General features: G+C 39.8%; 1 long non-coding RNA gene across 1 annotated transcript; it reads right to left on the reverse strand.

Annotated features, from left to right (window-relative positions):
- Positions 1-317: 317 nt before the first annotated feature.
- LOC135979209 (uncharacterized) lies at positions 318-5254 on the reverse strand. Its single transcript, XR_010596533.1, has 2 exons — positions 3110-5254; positions 318-2156 (listed from the first exon to the last, which is right to left on the reverse strand). It is a non-coding gene; the product is annotated as an uncharacterized LOC135979209 (long non-coding RNA).
- Positions 5255-5909: the final 655 nt, after the last annotated feature.

Raw genomic sequence — 5909 nt, forward strand, 5'->3', positions numbered from 1 at the left:
GAGCAGGGCCTGCCTTTTGCTCACAGCTTAACTTTGCTTTCTATGCTAGCAAAGCCTTGACCATTACTTTAGTTTGGTTCAGGCTTCATACTGGGCCTTCATTAGGCCTTTACCATGTTGCCTTCACTTACTACATTCCCCCACTTTTTGTCTTTTTAAGGGGAGGATGTTTACTCATCGTCCCGGAAAAGCATAATGCATGGACTGAAGATAACCCAGTGGGCTAAACACTTATATGGTTACCTTCTTTTATTATTCATACACTTATGCCCCATCCGTCTGTTTAGTCTGCACATTCCCTCGTACGACTGGCAGACAGATTTTATTATCCAATTATTTTTTAGTCCCTTATGGTGGGCCTGGGAATGTTAGGCCCGGGACCATGACTGAGGAATGTAGTATTATGATTGAGCCTTAGAGGCACTTCCAAATAATTAATATATATCAATTATATGGATATGGCTTATATATTTGGCGTGTGTATGGGCATATATGTATAGTATGTATGTGTACATATGACACCACCTTATATCTAAGCATAACCATGTTTTTCCAGTCCGGTGTTGTACTCTGTCCCTTTTACTTTGGTGACACAGATAGAAACGCACTCTTATTAGGGCAATTCTAGTTATTATCTGTCTCATTAGTAGTAGTAGGCTGAGTGTTTTGAAATATTGGGATAGGGATTGTGATAGTGTGTCCCACAGTGCTATGTATATGAGAAGTAAAACAGAAATTTGGAGTAGTGACACTACCACTGAGGCCTTTATATAGAAATATATCGTAATTAGTTACTACCCAGTACTGTCCATTCATGTTATAGGTTACCCTTACTGCTAGTTGTCACTCTCTGGTTAGCTTCACTGGGCAGGAAATAGAAGTGGTTAACGTCTCTGTTCCATTGGTTGCATGGCTCTGCGATACACCAGTAGTTGACATAGATCCAGTTGTTTGTTATGGATGCTGTCTTCCAGATAACCTACTGAATGGACAGTAACCAATTTATCAAATAGTGCTGTGTCAGGATGTAGTATTGGTACTCAGACACTGAACAAGATTGTTTTGAATAACATGTGCCTCAGTTAGGATGCAGTGTCACTGACCCAAATTATGACTGGTACTAACAGGCAATTTGTTTACCCAATTTGTAGTTACTATGTAACTTTTTGTTTGTTTACCACAGTGTTTTTTTCTTGCCTTCATGTTGTTTGCTGCCATTCATTTGTTGATTTTTACATGTGTGTTGGTTAAACAGTTTAGCAAGGTTATGCATATTGTAAATGTTGTACACCAATAATACAATTCAGCAATAAGACAACAGTACAACAATAATACAGTAGTACAGCAATAATACAGTTGTTTTTACATAGTGACCAAGTTGAAATTAAATGATGGCTTATTCTGATCCAGCTAGTGGTTTTTAGCTGATTTTAACTTAATTGTCCATATATGGTAGATAGAGGTGTATTTAACCAGTCTCTTATTTATAAAGCACTTCATTTTTCTGTTCTTGATGCTTGGCAGTTTCTTCACTGTATACTGATATCATCTGGTGTCTTCAGGGTGTGATATTTTTTGGTGTCTTTGGTCTGTGGGATGCAACTTAAACAGCTAGTTAGTTAACATAATAAAGGATTTTTGTTTGTTTCTTTTTTGTTTTTGTTTTTAGTAACTTAAACTTAATACACAGTTTAACTTAGTTTGTTTACAATGTAATAGGGACCAAGCCTTTTATAACACAAGCTATACTTTTGCAATTGTTGTATAGACATTCATTTTCATTTGAAGTGCATTACTAATATTTTTATACGAAATGTAATGCTTAACGGCTAAAATAAATGCTCACAATCTTCTATGAGAAGGTGTATTGCTTTCCCTTGCTGAACAATTTGTTTCAGCAAAGGAGTTAACAGAATTTTTACTAAGCTTTTTAGAGTTAATTTGCTTGTGATACCAATTTCACTTTTGTTAACTGTTTAGAAGCACAACTTTAACAACCACTGCTTCCCATTAACATAACATAACAAAAGAAAAGCATAAAAAATTAAACTAATTATAAAATTAAACCAAAATAAATTTTAAATACAGTACTTTGAGGGTATTTGAAGGTATACTTTCATGATGCTTTGCTATGTTTGGGAGCCAAAGGTGGAAACCTGTTGAAAACATGGAAACCTGTTGAAATTGTTTGGTTAGCTTTATGCATAAATTGTTATTTTAAAACATTTTGGTTATGACATTCTTATAACTATATTTAAACGTACAAACAAGTTTATAAAAAGCCCAAAAAAGAAATTAACATTTTGTTAATATTATCTTTACTTTAATGTTGAAGGTTTCCCCTTACATTTTTTCTTTGAATAACAAAAATTTTTTTTAAAAACAAAACAAAACTGTGATTGATAAGAGAATATTTTTTGTTTGCAATTGCATTATTTGTTGAGGCAGAAATATATGGAAATATATGTACATATATTTGTAACTGAAACCTTTTTGAACTTTGCACAAAAAATTGGTGCTAATAATGATTATACTTCAACCATGATCTTAAAATAGTGTGGTACCACTATTATAAATTTTTAAAAGGGTATAAAATTGACTTTTGTTGCAACAAAATAAAAACTAATAGTCACGTGACACACAACATACAGCACAAAACAACACACATGACATACAGGACAAACTTACAATTAACAACAAATGGCGCCAGAATTCTATTTATAACTATACATGGTAAGGCAAAATAAAATAAAATAAAAATAAAAATAAAAAGGGTTAAACATTTGAATAACCAAATTATTTCTTTATTTAAAACTTGTAACATAAATTGGTAAAAAATATATTACTATTTGCTAAATGTATTGTATTAATTTAGTAACAAGGAATTTTGCATTACTTTATATTTAACTTATTTTAAAACTCTGCTATATGAAAATAAGAAAAGCCCATGTTTCAAATATTAATAAGTGGTTAGGATTTGAAGCAGAGTGTGCATTTCTGTTGCTTGGCAACCATATCTTCAAGAAAGTTAGGAATAATTTCAGCTGTTGCATTCCTGAAGGGTTAAAATACTTAATTTACTGGAATTTATTTAAAGTAAAGTTTTTACCTTGTTTTCTTTTTGTTTCTTGTTTTATTCTGTTTTCAATTGCTGTATATTTTGGAGGTTTCTGTAAAAACTGTAACTTTTAACTTTTTAAAACAAAAAGAGAGCAGAATTGAGGAGAGGTGGGGGAAAGAGGGGGGGTGAAGAGCAATCTAGGAAGGTAGTGAGACCTGAGCCAAGAGAGATTAACTTTATCAAGATATTTGAAAGTACAGGCAGCAGCAGCAAATTTAACAAACTAAGAAAGCATATAAAGGACAAAACTTAACCGGTATGTAAAAATATTTGAGAAAGACAATTCTATTTTCAAATATGAGTGCGGAGTGTGGTTCCGTGGGTCAAAACAGTTGGGAACCTGCACAGTTAGGAACCGTGCCCCTGTTTTTTATCCTGGCTTTGAGAGGAGAATGGGGGTAGTTACCTGCTCTTGTAAAACTTGAATTTGTTCCCCCAATGGCTGTTGCTTTTGTGTGCATGCCAGATGGATGGCAGGAGTGCCCTTTTTTGGTGCAGTTAACTGGTTTTGGGCAGCTCCATGTGTTATTGCATCAATTCTAGGTGTTAACCCATTTAATTTTGGTTTTTTACTTTGAAATGCTTTTTTATTCACTCCCCTGCGATCGAGTCGCAGCTCCTGTCTCCTAATGTGCTCTGTGAACTGTTCCATATTTTCCTTCATCTGATTTACCAATTCTGTGAAAGTATTATGTGCTACTCTTTCCTTCTGTGCACTTACTTGTCCCGTTCTGACAGGCACCAGTCTAGGTCTCAATTTAAGTTTAACTGGAACCTGGCTTTTATCATAAGGTAGTGGTTGCAATGCAGTGGACCCCGTTTCATCTTTTGATTTTACTAGGACCACGTTTTTCCACTTCTGTCCCCATTCTTCAGGCACAGGGTAGCTACCTGAAGCCTGCTGTTTACTACCAATATTTATAACAGGGGACGGCACTTTTTGCTTCTGCAGGTTTTCTACAGCTGTTTCCAATTTTTTATTTTCCTGCTTCACTTGCTCGAGCATATCATGAGTTTGGCCCGCCTGTTGCTGTGCTAACAGAGCTTGGGCTTTCCAGTGCTCAACTGCCCGGGTTACCTCTTCTACTCCTCCTGTTTTTTCTGTGACTTGTTTGGCCAGCATTCCAACATGCTGTCTGAGCCGTCTCACTACCAGAGGCATGAGTTGCAAAATTCTTGCTTTTTTACTCTTATTACTGTTTCTCAGAGCCTCGGTTTCTACCATCGCTCTACATAAGCCAGTCCATGTTTCCCCACTCTCTTTTTTAAATTCATATGGACCCCCCTTACTGGCAATCCAGCGGGTCCAACAATCATCAAACTCCGTGGGGATCATGAGGGAGGGGATAAGGGGGTTCCCTAGCTCGAGGTTTACTGCCATGTTAGATCGCGATTCCTACCACGGCAGTTTTGCTTACTCACCAGATCAGCGGTCGGGGTCACCAGTGTTGTGAGAGGCTACCGGTGTGGTGCTTCTGCTTTCTCCTGTTGATATCACTCGGCTGCGTGCGTGTGTTCCCTCTGTGTGCTGCCCCAGCTCTGCGCAGATAGCTGACACAGCAGACCCGACGAGAATCCCCAATAACCACAGAGTCTACTAAGATACAAAGGCACCTCGGCCAGGTTTATTGCGATCTCGGACACAATTGCAGTTCCCCGTAGATTACTTAGTCTACCGGGCATACTACTAATAGATGTCTCTTGGCAAGGACCCGGCTCAGTGGCGGGACTTTCCACTGCCCCCGTGGCCGGACAAAGACACCACCCCAGGGACACATTCTTATACACAGGTACAAACAAGTTACACATCACTCCTGACGTATTGAGGTTCAACCCCTCTACGTAGCAAGGTACAACCCCTCTACGTAGTAAGGTGCCGCCTCTCACCTTGTACATGTTGGTTCGATCAAAACAACTCTATCCATCATTTTACCCTTTTGCCCCTGTCATTGGGATGGGTCGGCCTGTTCCATGTTATCTGTGGAATGTTCCGGTATGGTATGTCTTGGTACCATGTTTATACTTTAACTTTGCTAGGTGAATATATATTTATGCAATATCAGCCCTTTCCTTGCCAACTTCTGTGAGCAGGGCCTGCCTTTTGCTCACAGCTTAACTTTGCTTTCTATGCTAGCAAAGCGTTGACCATTACTTTAGTTTGGTTCAGGCTTCATACTGGGCCTTCATTAGGCCTTTACCATGTTGCCTTCACTTACTACAAGAGGGAGTTCTCATTGGAGGAAAAGGTGCCTGTATTTGCATCTGTCCTTGTTGGTCTTGTGTGTTGGTTTGTAGGGGCCGGCAGGGGCTGGGGGCTGTGAGGGACGCCGAGCCCTGAGTATTGGGCGGGGCTTGGCTGATCAAGGGGCCCATAAAAGCGGCCGCCCAGCCGGGCAGCGCTACAGCTGCGAGCAGCGGAAGCAAACAAACAGTGGGGCTAACAGGGGAGTTTGAGAGGGAGTTCTCATTGGAGGAGAAGGTGCCTGTATTTGCATCTGTCCTTGTTGGTCTTGTGTGTTGGTTTGTAGGGGCCGGCAGGGGCTGGGGGCTGTGAGGGACGCCGAGCCCTGAGTATTGGGCGGGGCTTGGCTGATCAAGGGGCCCATAAAAGCGGCCGCCCAGCCGGGCAGCGCTACAGCTGCGAGCAGCGGAAGCAAACAAACAGGGCGGCTAACAGGGGAGTTTGAGAGGGAGTTCTCATTGGAGGAGAAGGTGCCTGTATTTGCATCTGTCCTTGTTGGTCTTGTGTGTTGGTTTGTAGGGGCCGGCAGGGGCTGGGGGATGTGAG

The sequence above is a fragment of the Chrysemys picta genome, unplaced genomic scaffold (assembly GCF_011386835.1).
Source record: "Chrysemys picta bellii isolate R12L10 unplaced genomic scaffold, ASM1138683v2 scaf721, whole genome shotgun sequence".
Classification (NCBI taxonomy): domain Eukaryota; kingdom Metazoa; phylum Chordata; order Testudines; family Emydidae; genus Chrysemys; species Chrysemys picta.